The 15,140-nt window shown below is 29.4% G+C and overlaps 1 protein-coding gene across 8 annotated transcripts in view; it reads right to left on the reverse strand.

The window, feature by feature from the left end:
- Positions 1-15,140, reverse strand: part of LOC136978768 (thiamine-triphosphatase-like) — a 148,475-nt gene that overhangs the window by 75,468 nt on the left and 57,867 nt on the right. For 6 of the 8 annotated variants that reach the window (XM_067274595.1, XM_067274593.1, XM_067274594.1 and 3 more), the window contains one exon: positions 8,394-8,497. The gene's annotated coding sequence lies outside the window, so the exon portion shown is untranslated. The remainder of the gene's footprint in view (positions 1-8,393; positions 8,498-15,140) is intronic. The other 2 variants (XM_067274597.1, XM_067274598.1) reach the window with 1 other exon arrangement.

Genomic DNA, 15,140 nt, shown 5'->3' on the forward strand with positions numbered 1-15,140 from the left:
TCTTACGTTGATTGAATTAATGACATATATATCAATAATATTTTTCTGTGTATTTCTGGTTTTTATATCTTTTTTGTATGCAATAGACACATCTTCCACACTGGTTAGCAGATTTCTCAGATATTCCAGAAAAATCTAAACAACTTTTGTGAAGAGCTATAGGTAAAATTTTTATTTCTGATCATCAATGAATTTATTTTTGAATAACAGGTTTCTCCAGTGGTTTAAATTTTTTTTTTTTTTTGAAAATCCAAAGGTGAAGTTTATGAAAATAAAAATATAAATCAAAAGCATTTAGGGTAGCTATATTTAGCATATAAAAAATAGCACGTGGTCATCTTACTTTTCTCTGTACAGAATAAATTTTACATATCTAATTCCATTGTATCTACCAAAGCTGTGAAGTCAGACCAAGCTCCAACTCTTACCCAGAATTTTAGAAAATCTGACTCCGACTCCTGCCTCTAACAAGTAACTAATAATTTAAAATATATTTTGATTATATAACCCAGAATGGCATTTGATCATTGCCAAATGAATCATTAGACTACTTTTTAAGCACTATTTTAAATGAATCATCAGGCTTTCCTATCGAAACGGAAAGTACTTTTCCCCCATGGTTTTTTTTATTACCATATTTTTGCAGAATGACCAGCATGCCATATAAAAATGGGAGAGACCAGCAAGCTGAAAACCCCAAGGTTACTGGCATGCTAGTTAAACTGCAACTAAAATATAAAATTAATCATATCTAATAAAACTAATTGTTAATTAAATGTTAAAGAAACCATTCTTCCAAGTACAATAAAATAATAACATTGCAATTTGACTGACTGAAAATCAGGAAGAGAGTTTTTGTTTACAAGACAATAAAACAATTAACAACTTATTGACAGTAGTAGTAAGTCAGTGTGGGCTACACTGATCATCTACTCTGATCTTAAAAGTAACACCTTCCTCTCAAATTTCATACAAAGCTAATGTTAAATAGATGTAAGCTGAGATAATTTCTCCTTAGAAGTTTCCTTACTATTCTGTATGAGTCTTTTGACAATAAAAATTTAGAATCAGCTAACATAGAATGTATTTGAATATAAATTTCTACAAAAAAAATCAATAGTAATTAGTGATATGTAAAGAAAGATCAAGAAATAAGGTAATAATACATGTGTTGGCCTGGACAGAAATCGATTTTGTGGTCTGAACATTGGCAATCAAACAAGACATTAAAGATCTCAGCTTTCAGAAATGAATAAAGTAAGATTTAAAGGTCTCACTTAAACAAAAAAAGTGTTTTTATATAAAATGGAAAACAAAAAATGAATTTTGTGGAAAAGGCCAAAGTCAAGGAAAATGTAGTTAGAGAGGAATTGTGTTTAGTTGCAAAGTTGACCTTCCGCATCCCACAAAAGCTTTTGAATTGTCACCAGGTGGGTGACGAGGGGAGGCCAATCAAAAAACAGTATCGGGGGTAAAACATATAAAAACATGCAATTCAAGGGTTGGATATTCTTGATTCATAGTTCTCCAATCTTGAAATGTAATTCAGTGGAAGACCAACAAAAGATCCTGACATTGTTGAAATAACTCTCCCTCTACCGTGTTGCTCTGTTCTGCCAGGTTCACCTGTTCGCCAGATAATATTGCTCAAAGCTATGCAGTGAGCCGTGGGGTCATTAATCTTCATGCTGTCATCACAGGACTGAAGAAACATGACTACCAGAACATTGAGACTTTGTTTGGACTTGTTTCTCAGTCCTTGAGCTGTGTTACAACTTAATTTAAAGAACTGTTTTAAAAAAACTTTTTATATTTTAATATACAGGTTAACGATGGCAAGCCTATCTAAGAAGGTGTTTTAGTCTTTATGCTCACACACGATAGTCGTGACCTCTCAACTGTCCTGACTTAGACACCCAGTAGGCAGACTTCATATAAACATAAAATAAGATTTTACATCACAGAAGACTCCTATAATGCAAGATAAGAGGTTAATGTTTTGTTAGGAGCTTAATATAAAGTACTTAACAAAACATGAGTTAGAGTCAATCCATTTTTGACTCTTCTAGCAACAAACTTGCTTCCAACTCCAACTCACAGCTCTGGTATCAACTCAACCATTTTCACTTTAGTTACTGAACTATATATTAGAAAACTTTATTCAATGACAATTTTATAGTTACAAAAGATATTCTTGTCAATAGTTGTGTGAAGTATTATACACCCCATTCCATGTAGCAAAAGATTAGAGACAGCGGTGGCCTTAATGATTGCGAGGTTCCGGGCAGCAGATCTTTGTGAGGCCCTTGTCCTTTGTGAAAAGTATGTGAATTGAAAATAAATATTTGTGATGATTGTCGAGAAATGCAAAAGTTATAAATAAATAAATTTAGAGTTTTAAAATATTATATTAGAAGCTTTATAAAAGTTAACAATCATAAAGATGACAAATTAGTAATGATGATACAGTACATAAATGCCTTAAAAGGTATATGCAGGGATTTAAAAATGATGTTTGCGGCTTATAACTAATAGCTAATGATAAAATAAAAAATTTTAAATATCAACTCTTTTCTATTAGAGTTGTTGCACGAGGCCCCAGGCGATTGCCCTGCTCACCACCCCCTAAAGCCACCACTGATTAGAGATGTGTTAACCCAGTGCTCTTCATAGTCTGATGTGTAATGTTGTTACTTCAGGGTGAGTACCATGCTCACCCTACATATTTTCATATTCTAAATTATTTGTCTTGAGAAACTTTACTAAGATCAGGAACTTTTGTTATGAATAATACACATTTTAATGTTTACTTTACTTTATTTTTAATGTTTATTTTACTTTATTTCAGTTAGAATACATTAAAAGTAATTTCAATATAGAAACAGAAAACTGATATCTGATCAGATTGATAAAAACAGAAATACAATATCTGAAATTATTGTTAAACTTAATTATAATTTCTATTCAAGTTCTGAAAATGTTTAATCTAGATTTTTAAAGTAGCATTGTTTACAGTTATTATATTTGTTCATGCAGATTGGTGCAGTAGGCTACATGTTACACTCAAATGTTGTTTTCCTATTCTTCTTTTTTGGGTAACATGCACTCACTTTTCTTTTGGTAGGGAGCCTGTGGATGATATGGTTTCTTTCTCAATGCATCCAAGATTTTCATATGGAGATCCTCACTCTCATTGTCTGCAAAGAAGAAGCTTACATTTTCTTCCTCAAACTCATCATCAAACCATTTGAAAAAAATTTTGTCCTGTTTTATAATAGTACAAGTAAACAATAGCATTTCACAATTAGGACTGTAATTACCAATACCTATTATTTCCAATTCTGGTATCGTGTTGAAGGGGATACTTGGATAGAAAGGTAGAGGAGAGTTTGGCCACAAAATTTCCAAGAAGCCTGAGTTACAAGCATTTTAAAATGAAACGTGAGCACAGTACTCACTTTTGAGTAACAGCAGGTTAAACTAAGGTGACCAACTTTTTCATAATGAAAAAGAAGACACATAAATTAAAGGAAAAAATATTGTAAATAAAAGAAACATTTTATTCATTGCAATAATAATACACTATAATAATCTCTATTGCATGCACAGTGGCGTAGCTAGCATAGATGACACCCGGGGCGGATATCGTGGTGTCACCCCAAGTCATACTGTGGGTGTCACCCTTCTTAACTGTTTTATAAAACAGTATCGGATTATTGAATTGTAATATGCCCGCACTCGAGCAAACTTGAACGCTATATCGAATAAGCAATATCATCACATAGGTTTATATTGACTAGTGTAAATCTGTTGACCTTCTTTTTTTTAGTCATGGGTTGTTGAGTCAGTCAAACTTTCCATGACTTAATGTTAAAGCACTTTGTCAAGGTCTATTCCGCGACTTATTTTTTCACAGTCGGGTGTCACCCATCTGTGGGTGACACCGGTTCGTCACACGGGCAACACCCGTGTGACGAACTGCCCCCAATGCCCCCCTCAGTATGCCTCTGTGCATGCGTATGTGCCGTGTTGTTTCGGGTAAACAACACGGCACATACGCATGCAAAAGTAAACAAAGCTACTTGCATACAGCGCACTCTCTCAGGGTCTCCTGTGCAAAGCACATGCATTTCATAATCACATTATGCTGCACTGTACTGAGCCTTGATGAATCGTCATGTCAAATACAAACACATCACATCACATTACATGCAACGGATCGGCTCAGCATCAATCAAATATGGAAATTTACAGATTAGTCGTCAAATATCAAAAAGGAGGACATGTAGGAGGACACTTTTCGGGGGAGGACAGGACTTACAAAAGGAGGACGGTTGGTCACCTTAGTTAAACACATATGTGACTGATTAAGGATTAACAGAAATTTCAAAAAAAGAAGGCTTTTATTATATACATTCTACATATTAAAAAATTTTTAAAAGTTATTACTAAATGACTAAGAAAAAGAAGTCAAACTTCTTTAATAAATACAATGAACGATGAATAGGAAAATTGAAGTGTTATGGAACAGACAGATAATTCTGAGAAAATACAGAAAATTTTTTCAATTACAATGTTGGAATGAACATAAATTCAAACCTTATCTAAAGATATCAAGATAATTAATTGATATCATGTAGCACTATTAAACTAAATATGGAATAACTTAAGAGTTTAAGAACTTTTCTATCTTTTACTAAAGAACAGTTGAGTTTTGAAGTGTGTAAATAAATCTTCCGTAAGCATGGAGCCTGTTTTACACATGCATAAAAACATATTAGAATTTCTGTATGAAAGTGTGGTATCTTTCTTAAGATAATGATTATTAAAAGAGAAACTAACTTCAAAACATTGAAGACTAATAAGAGAAAAGCAGTTCATGAAGGATAATAAAAGTATATAATAAACCAAATAATCAAACATATATTTAAAGTGCTAGATAATTTTCAGGTTACAATTAAACTAATTTTAATTAATCAAATAGTAGAATTTCAGCTAAAGGTAGGCAGCTATGATTGCAGCATAACTATAACTATACCTTTCAGTGATATTCTGTAATGTAATTTTAGCCTGAAAATAATCTAGCTTTGTACAAAGATAACAACATGAATTCTACAAAGAACTTTTGTTAAGCCTGTTGAAATTGTATAGTCAAAATTTATTGAAAATATAATATTCAAATATATAACAATATATTTCAGACTCAAAAGTAGTGCAAGATTTTTTTTCTATTAAGTATTTTGATTAACTTTATATCAGGTGTTACAAGATAAAATCATAATAATAAATAAATAAAATACCACAGTTTAAAAAAACTGAATAAGTTTATTAATACATGAAGACAAAAACTATAACTATTTGTGGTCTTATATTTATATAATAGTTTAATTATTTCTGTGAGTTTCTATTTCTGACTGATTACTAATAAAATTATTTGATAGATTAATCATTGTATTTCTAATGATTATTTTATAGCAAGATTTTTTACAAGTGTTTATTATAAAGATTATACCAGAGAACAAATCTCTTTTATAATAATACATACATTCATTTTATAAAAAGCCATTAAATTCTATTTTAATTATGTAATCTGTAAGAATTTAAATTTTTTTAAATAAAACTTTAAAATATATTATTAACTATAGAAATAAATTTTTAAAAATCTTAGCAAATCATAATAACAACATTATTATTTATTGTTTTTATTGTGATTTGCTAAAATTTTATTTAAAAAAGACTATAGAAAGAGATTTTATTGAAAGAAACAACACACACACATACACACACCCCCATTTTTAGCAACTTTTCTGATATTTTTTCAGCTTTAAAATAAATCAATTTTACGCATTATTTAATCAGAATGTTTAAAATTGTGTATTTAATAAAGTCCATGTGTGAAAATTTACCTTTGCTAGTTTCCTGCCAATGTATGGAAAGAGAGAGGGATGGATAAAAACACCATAGTGCTGTCTCTAGATATGTCTCTGGATGGATAAAGACACCATAGCTGCTGTTCATGCTTATCTCTCAATCAGACAATCAATTCTTCTGGTGGTCTGTCTGTTCAGAGCTTTTACTGTAAATGTGTCTGTCCAGATATATCCTGCCTCCAACACACATATCAACACACTCCAACAACAATTCTGATCTGACCAAGAGGTAATGGTCAGATTAGAACGGCTCAGATGGCAAGCAATTTGGGAAAATGGCCATCAGCTCAATAATACAGCCTTTCTCAAACAAACTCAGTAAACTGTGCATCGTACAGAAATGCTGGGCATTCAAAGACTCCAAAACAATAAGTACACTAAAAATTATGAACACAGTGAATATCTCAAGCCTTCTTATAAAATACAATAAAATACCTTCTTATAAGATACTGAGATAGTGTTTTTAAGGCACTATGGTGACATTACAGTATGGAATGTATTTAGATCACAACTATAATCATTTATATAACTATATGACATGTTTTGCAGTAATTGGGCATTTCTATCTGAATTTATAACATTTATGAAAATGATTATCTACTAAAAATAAATGTTTATAATCATAATAACTAATAAAATTTTTGACATATTTAACATGATCATTCTTAGTAACAATAAACAAAACCAAAATTTAAAATGAAAAATATATATACACAAGAATAAGTATAATTAAATAGTAATAATGTATATTTAATAATTAAACATAAGTTTCTTCACATTCTTGAACATTAAAATTTTTCCAGATAGCTTAAATTACTAAAGTTTAAGAGGATTATTTAGTTGGCATAATAAAATTTATTATATATGCATGTTAAATTTATTGCTTAATTACTAATACAAAGAATTTATTTAGCTAATAAATTATTATTTACTAAAAACTACAAATATTATATTGATAGTGTAAAATATTTTAAATAAATTATTTAATATATATATACAGGGGGGTGCAAAAGTAGGTATATAGTTGTTATTATGGAAGAAAAAACATTTATTTTTATGTACAAATAAGGAATAAGAACTAATAAAAGATAATAAAAATAATAATAATAATGAACACCAACATTTGTATTTCTCAGATTCTTAACTGTATATCTACTTTTTCACCCCCTGTGTACAGTAGCAGTAACATAGCTAGGAGGGTGCAGTAGGTGCAGTCCACACCGGGCCCCTGGAAAGCGATAGGCCCATGAGGGCCCCAAAATCACAAGAAAAAAGACCCAAAAAATTTTTCACAACAATCAGAACAAAGCAAAAGTTGGCATTTGCATGCTCGAGCTGGGGTCCCTATTACACAGAAAAACCAGCAACTCAACTGTAATCTAGTTATACACTATATAAACCACTACACAAAAATATTTTAGTCCATTTACGTAATCAAAACAAAAAAATCCCTAATGCATCATTCATCAAACGAAAGAAATTGAACATCTAAATGCAATGTTTTTAATGGAATAAATAAATTCAAAAACCGAAATTTATAGAAAAAATTACTTGTTTTCATTTAAACGTTCCCAATTACCATTACAGAAAAAGGACACCCCTGCCAAAAAATTTTTTCGGGACCCACAAATCTGGTTCCGCACCAGGTCTGGAGAACCCTAGCTACGCCACTGTACAGAGACCCCCTATAACACAGTAGATATGTTCCGTGTTATTCCGTGTTACATGAATCCGTGTTGTACAAGTCACTTAAATACATGAGCCAATCACAGCCCGGCATGTGTGCAGTTTAGGGGCTACGGCTGTTTGAAAGGTTTTCTTCCATAAAATTAATAGATTCTAGACTAATTTGACTCAACATTTCCAAATCACATATAATTTTTTGGGAATAATCCATATAAACTATGCTATAAACAAAAAATTGTAGGATTACTTACCGAGTGCGCACCGTTCGACGACGACATTGCTTAAGCTTGTTTTCATCATGGAATGGCTCATCGAATGGTGGGCACGTGTTTCCTGATCAGCAAATTTTTTGCAGAAAAATAACTTAACTTTGGAGACATCATTAATAAAAATATCATTTTTATGGCCGTTGAATAATAAATGCTTTTTAATAGGTCCAGTGCTTGTTTAAACTCAACAGTTTATACAATATCCACTATTGGTCCAGATTTGACCAATCCTGTGTTTGACCAATCCACGGCGATGACATCTTACCGTGTTATATGAGTCTCTTTTAGCGTGTTATATGAACACGATCGCAATTTTTTCACCGTGTTATGGGGGGGTCTACTGTATATATAATTTAATTTATTATTAAACATTATTATTATTTATATTATATTTAATAATATAATAATTTATTATGATATTTTTGACATAATAAATATAAATTAAGTTTTAAAATTTATTTATTAAGCATAGCAACAAAAATTTTTATATTAAATTCAATAAATTTACATACCTCTCTTTAAATAAATTTTCAAAAAAATTTTTAAAAGACATTCTAGGAAATAAATTCTTTGTTGGGCTCAAAGTTTTCTTTATTATATTCTAATTTATCACTGCAAAGAAATTTAAAATATATTACATCTTATTCTAGTTACAATATGTTTAAAATTTTACTGTACTTAAATTAATAATAATATTCAGATAACTGACATAAAATATAAAACATACTTTCTTTATACTGAAAATAAAAACCTATATCAACATCCAATTATTTCAGCTGTTAGTTGGTTGTTTATTAAAATAAAAACCTTTATTTTTGAATAAAATAAGAGGATAATCATTTGTTAAATATTGTTATAGTATATATTGCTATTATGTTGTAAATGTCATGCTCAGCTGATACTGGTGCCAAGTGCTATACCGGACTAACGTCAGAGCATAACTACCCAAACAAGTGTAACATTAAGCAGTTATTGCTATGTGTATCAACATCTAGAAACTTCCTGACAATGTGACATGTTCAATATTGCATTATTATTATTATTAGCATATATTATAAAATATTTAAGATACAAAGCAAAATCATAACCAGCAGATGTTCTTATTAACAATTTATCAATTCAAATTAAATTGAATTAACAGTATTACAATATATGGATCAAAAATTTATTATAGAAAGATTTATTAACTTCAAAAATCTCTGGAATATAGATAACTTTTTTAGAATATCAAACACAATTTACAAAATTTATTACAGAAATTTTTTCTCCAAATAATTTATAATTTTATAAAAATATTAATACAGTACAATAAAACAAACAAAACAGAAAAGTCAAATAGAATCTTAAAATTATTCAGAATTTATAATTAAACTTACATAAATTATAATATGTTAAAGATACTTTTCAAACAAAATATTGTTTATATTAATATGCCAAATGAAACATTATGTAATTTACTATAGTTATTTCAAATTTATGAACTATTACGTCATTAAATGTGGCCACTAAATTCATATTGAACTTTGGTAACTTTCATTATACGTATATGGGTTAAAAACTTTTCTAATTCTACTGTATCATTTGTCATTTTTCTTTTTTTTAGTCTATTTTATTTCATTTCATAAACATGTTATGTTTAAATCTTAAACATAACATGTTCGTGAAATGTTGAAATAGTTTTTAGAAACACTTTGCCAATATCATTTTTATTTAAATTCTGTTATTTTTTTACAAACTAGTGAGCCTGGTGAGATTTTGCTATCTTGAAAAATGCTTTATTCTGAATAAATCTGACTTCTTGAACTGTTTTTATCTTGTATACAGGATTCATTTGTTTATATATAATGTTATTAATGTTAAAATCAAATTTTTATTTTCATTTATATCTCAACAATGTAAATAATTAGTGCATTATAAAAACCAATAAATAAATACAATAAAATTCATACAGAATTAAATCTATTTTAACTTTAAATCTTATTTCTTTTACATATAGTTTGCATATAATTTCTTTATATAACAACACTCAAACTAACAGTCAAAATATAATAAGTTTCTTTATATAGTCTATAATCAAACATATGTATCTTTTCTTTTAATTTTGAGACAAAAATATATAATAATAATACTTTTCTTAGAGAAGAGAACTAAATAAAAACTAATATCCTAAAACCATAGAGTGAGGATTCTTTTAATTCCAACAATCAAAAAGTGATCTTTAGTCTGAGATAATTGAACACCCAATTTGCCTGCTCTAAGGACAAAATTTACTCTTATAATACAAAACCACTTCCTGAAAACTTAAGTGCAAAATTTAAATAATAATTAATGAAAGAAGTTTCAAAAATAAATTTAAAAAATGTCAATGTGATAGCAAAATTTATTTCAAAATTTTTTGATTTGTGGACTTAATATGGACTCGAATATAAAAATTTCTTGCAAATCCTTCATATAAGACAGGGGTTGCCAAAGTGATCAATATCGACCCCAGAAGTCGATATAACATTATTGGGGGTTAGGGTTTCTCATTTCCTGGTCTTTTGCTTGTCCTGGGATTCCAAGATAAAAGTGAACTGTTTCCTGGGATTCCGGGAAATCCTGGGACAAAATTAATTATTTTTAAGATATACAAAATATCATGAAATCAAATGATATAATTATTTTTCTTTTTTAAAGTAATTTAATATGTTCTGCAACCTCCAAAATCATATTAATAATGCTGTGTAAGATATATATTAAAAATTACCTTTGAATTACGTAGAAATTTTCACAAATAGAAAAAATTTGCTTTAAAGTTTGCTGGAAACTGCATACAACAACAAAAAATGACTTTGAATTGAGTTGAAAATTTAAAGAAAAATGAATTTAGATCAAACTTCTAACTTAGAAGGTAATTTTTGATTTTTTAAATAAAATATAATACAAAATATTATTGTAAATTTTTATAAGATTTTAAAAAACAAAGTTGGTCAATACTCTGATCACTCAGTCTGATTCTTATTTTAGTAATGAAAAGTTCCGCTACCGAGAATGCTCTTTCCGATTTAACTGATGTGATCAGAATCATGTTTAATGCATTTAAGAGAAGACAAATATGTGTTTTCATCTGTATCCTGAAAGATTTCTAGTTCATTTTTGAGATTGTAGTACTTCTTTTGTTCCCTAGTATTCTTGATTTGTCTATCTCAACTGCTTTAATAGAAACATCATAGCCCGATAATTCGGCAGTTCATTTGTCTTTAATAATCAGGTTATGAAGAAAAACTTCATACTTGCTGACTTCGTACTCGTTTGCATCCTTGCCCAATTTGCACAACTTGGCGTTACGCAGTCATTGAAGCTACTGGGCATGGTTAAAAATTAAGACAGCATAAGCACAATTATTCCAGATATTACTGGTAAAGAATTTTGAGAGTCCTGCCACAAATAAACTACATATTGATTATTGACCATTTGTGACGTGCCATAACGAGCAAAAATTAAAAAAAAACTAATAAGTAGGTTTAAAATTAATAAATACAAATGTATTCTGACAGTTTATGAGTTAATGATACTTTCTATTTGCAAAATTTCCTCAACCTTAACGTAAAATAAAAAAAAGTGAATTTTTAAGAAATTTGTGAGATTTCCCGGAATAAGAAAAATTTCCCAGGATATTTTCCGGGTTAAAAAGACAGCCGGGATCCCGGAATCCCATTTGAGAAACCCTATTGGGGTTGATGGAAAGACTAAAACTTACAAATTTTGAACCAAATATTGCTAATCTTGTGAAGGATAATCAAGCTTATTCGTCTCATTGATTGTCAGTTACAAACATTATTATTAACATATATAGAATACAATAAATGTAAAATTAAAAGAAATATGTTAAAATAGTAAGAGCTTTTTTTTCTTATTTGTAACACAAACTTTTTGGTAGGGATCGATGTAAGGTTTTGAAAAGTTGCAGGGGGTCGACGATAAAAAAGTTTGGCCACCCCTAATATAAGATAATTTTGAAACCTTCTTTCAAGTAAAATAATTAGTTGAAGGAGAGTTTCATTCTGTCTGACTTAGTTTGAATAAACAGCTGGAATAAAAATACAGTTCAGATATTAAATTAAATCTCTTATCATGTAGATGATGCTGCTGAAGAGAGATTTCAGAAAGGTATAATGATTCAAGTGTGGCAGAGTGGAAAAGGTATAATGTTAAGCATGTGGGATAAACATATCGGACACTCGCACGTCATCTAGTGATTTAGTTCTTTTTTTACTATTCCCACTTTTTTGCTCATTTTAACTTATTTTATTATTTTTTAACATTAATAAATTTAAATAAAAGTAATTCTTAAATGTATGAAAAAATAAAATTAAATTAACATTAAGTGTTTATAACAATGTTGTCATTGTTAAACATTGTTGCTTTATTTTGATCATTATAAACAAGTTAATGGAAATGAGCTTTATTTTGAATGAACTTACAATTTATGAAATGCTAAGAAGACAATTGTTTCTGCCCAGCATTGCTTAAGCTTTTGAAAAGGTGGGGAATTGGCAAGGTTGCAAAACAAAAAAATTGCTCTGTCTAAAAATTTCCTCATCCAGACAGGCAAAGGATTTTATACCATTTGACATATCCACACCAAATTTGGCATGAATATTCTTTGACAAACCAGAAAAAATATTGTGAGAGTCCTCACTCCCCAACCACTCATAAAGCCCACTCCCTATTAACTATAACCAGAGCAACTTTTTGTGTTTTGTAGTTTCACTATTGTAAATACTCAGGTCAATAAATGTACATTTTAGTTACTAAGACTATTATTTTTATTGCCCTCTCCCAATCCAACCTTGTCAATCCCCCATCCCCTCAAAAGACTGAGAAATACTGGGCACATGCAGCTAGTTTATAATTGTTTCAAATAAACAATAACAACACAGTTAGCTTTCTAAATACAACTGAAGAAAATAATTATAATTTACTGTAAAAGCTCTTCATAATCTGTTAGATTATGAAGAGCTTTTAATTAATCAATATTAAACAAAAATTATATTTATGGTACTAAAAATTCTGTCTATACAAAATTATATGTACCTATAAAATGATTATGATTTCTCATCAATTTTAGACAATATTTATTAACGAGAATTTGCAAGTTAATATATCTGAAAGATTGGATTTAAACTAATACATGATAATATGTAGAATTTATATCTAACTTTTATTTATAAATATCATATTAATAATGATAGTATTCAAAATTATACAGGATAATTCAAGATGATTATACAAAACTTCAATAAATTCTCACAAAATGCAATGAAAATGTATAATCAACAGCAGGGATTGTAATACCATACATTTGAGATATTAGCCTACAAAGATACAAATATATGCATGAAACATGATGTTATTCCTTCAGTGTACACATTAACTCTAACTCTTCAATTAAGCTTAAAAAGTTAATGTATACACTGAAGGAATAACATTATGTTTTCCCCTCAGTGAAAATTTCCAAGTACATTAAAAATTTTTTCTTTCAACATACCTAATGACAAAACTGTTTTTACCCCTTAGGACCTTGAAGCCTAAGGGGATTTTGTATAGAAAACCAAACAAACAACTTTTCCTTTGGCTGATTTTGTCTTGAAGAGATTGAGATGATTTTGGCCAATTCTGTGTTTAAAGAGTTAACCACTCTTGCCTCTTGTAGCACTCTAATGTTCTGTGTTTTGTCTGACTACTTAATCTTAAGCATTCTGTGGTAACACCACATCTCAAAAGCTTGTAAAACATTGTATTCTCTATTGTTCAGCATCCATGTTTCTGCAGAATAGAGAGTGATACTTCTGTACAAAAACACATAGAAAGAATTTTTTTTTGTTAAGTTTAAGTTTACTTTCTTTGAGCATAGTTTTTTTCCTTATTGCAGAAGGTTGCTTGGCTTGTGCAATGCATCTCTGGACCTCTATAGTGTGGAACATTGGTTAAGGAATTCAAATTCTGTGTCCATAGGTTATGCGTCCACTTTATTTTCCATTAATTTCTTGAAGATAGTTAAAAGTATCTTGGTTGCATGTGTAATTAAGCTTATTGTTCTGTACTACCTTGGTTTTCTAGATATTTGTACTACAGTTGTTCTCAAAAGGTCTCTAGTCTAGTTACTCTAATTTCACATAGATCTTATCAGATCAAAAACATGTTCTTTCAGTTAATTTCCTATTGCCTAAAAAAGCTTGATTGGCAAGCTATCAATTCCAGGGCTTTATTTTTTGTGACTTTTCTTAGTTCTGTTTCAAATTCATCTTTAATCACGGCTATTGATGTGTGAACTACAGTATCTGTTGGTGTTCAATTCATATTTAAATTCTTGCTTTTAGAGTCAAAAGAGGTAGTTATGCCTGCACGTTTTCATATGTCCCACTCACTAAGAAGCTGTCAACTTTTGTCTTGCAAGGCTGATGTGACTCTTAACATCTTATTTGTGCATAGTATTCTGACTGTTTTTATGGCTTGGTTGCTCTACCCCTATATTCTAAATCCTCTATTTCTTGGCATTTCGAAATCATAATTTTAAGACAATTATTTAAATATGTCAACAAATTTAATGATATTCTTTATTAGCTGAAAAACAATTAATGCCAGTTATACACATGTATAGATGAAGTATAGCAGAAACATTTTATTCAACTTCCTTCCAAAACAAAAAATAAATAAATGGAACAATCCAAATGTTCATTCCATTACACTACAGATAGCTAAGAGAAATCTATCAAATTCAATTTATAAGTATAATTAATATATACAAAGTTAGCATAATTTCTGTTTGAGAGATAATTTGAAAAAGAGTGTGGGTTATGCAATGGGTAGATTATATGCCAATTTTAAATTCCAATCACAAGTTCACACTATAATTATTTTAGTTTAACTTTTCAAGTTTATTTTATTATTATTGCTGGACAATGGAAGCCAGTCTTAAAATAAAAATGTTAAATTGTATTTACAAGTGTAAAACTTAATCTACACAATTGGGGCAGTTTATAAACATCTGCAATCAAATTACAGAGGTAGCCACTGAACACAGGATAAATCTCTCAGTATTTTTAGAAGGATTTCTCAGTAGCCACTTTCCTGTTGAAATTAAATACTATACCATACACACAAAGCATCTTCAAGCTTGCATCAGTAAAGACAATACAAAAGACAGTTCAAGACCTACACACACAAGCGTGTGTGTCTGTGACATGTACGGACATACAAGCAAAAAATAATA

The sequence above is a fragment of the Centruroides vittatus genome, unplaced genomic scaffold, assembly GCF_030686945.1.
Source record: "Centruroides vittatus isolate TY-2023 unplaced genomic scaffold, ASM3068694v2 contig_549, whole genome shotgun sequence".
NCBI lineage: Eukaryota > Metazoa > Arthropoda > Arachnida > Scorpiones > Buthidae > Centruroides > Centruroides vittatus.